We start from the raw sequence: 968 nt of genomic DNA, 5'->3' as shown, positions 1-968 counted from the left end.
ATTTTACTTTGTAAATAAAATTTTAAAAATAATTGTAATTCTTGTTTAACGTACACATAGAAACAGTCACATGCGCATTCTAACTAAACAGCAGTTCTATTTCATATACGCATACGCATGCATCCTTCACGCAGTGACCTAACGCCTATGCGCTCTTGTGCGGGGCCCCAGACCCCTAGGGGTCCATAAGGCCTCCTACAAAAAAGGGTCCTCGATCTAGCACCTTGAGCCAAAAAGGTTTTGTTGATACATAATAGCATACTAATGTTAATTCATTTTCTTGTTTGTATAATTGGTTAGCCTATACATGGGTTTTTAATCGTTTGTAATTTTAGTATTTATTATTTAATGTGTTTATTTGGTATTATTGTACATTTATTTTATAGTTTATACATGACTAACATATGAAATTATATATTGAATGTTATTTTTGGAAAATCTGACTCAAAATTGCGTTGAAAGGAACTAAACTGGGTACTTATATCCTTTTGCCAAAGTTTGTCAACATGTCTTGAATCAGAAAACCCACGGCAAAAGGGCATAACTGACATTTTGAGCGCAAAAATCAATATTTATAGAAAAAATGTGTGCTACACTGGAAGAGACATTATTTGTCTATTTGAATACATTAACCATGAAATCAAATACTAAAACACATTTTAGGGCTAAATAAATTACACGTTTTGCTTAATATCTCCAAAACAGCAAATTGTCAGTTATGCCATTTTGCCATGGGGGGCAGAATTGTCGTGAGCTGCGTTCAACCGCTTGCATATACGATCTTGTTTCTCCGGTAGATATCTGTCTTCGACAAACAATAGATCGGTATACGCGGAAGACGCTTGCGAAAACCACGATCGATGTAACTGGTACGAAGAACAGACGTGGAAGGGAAAAACGTATAAGAATGCGGCAAACGGACGTTACCTGTCCATCGGAAAAGAAGCTGAACCGTCCACATGAAGCCA

The sequence above is a fragment of the Anneissia japonica genome, unplaced genomic scaffold, assembly GCF_011630105.1.
Source record: "Anneissia japonica isolate Jap-2015-1 unplaced genomic scaffold, ASM1163010v1 scaffold18624_len53490_cov87, whole genome shotgun sequence".
Classification (NCBI taxonomy): domain Eukaryota; kingdom Metazoa; phylum Echinodermata; class Crinoidea; order Comatulida; family Comatulidae; genus Anneissia; species Anneissia japonica.
This window is presented reverse-complemented; position numbering follows the sequence as displayed.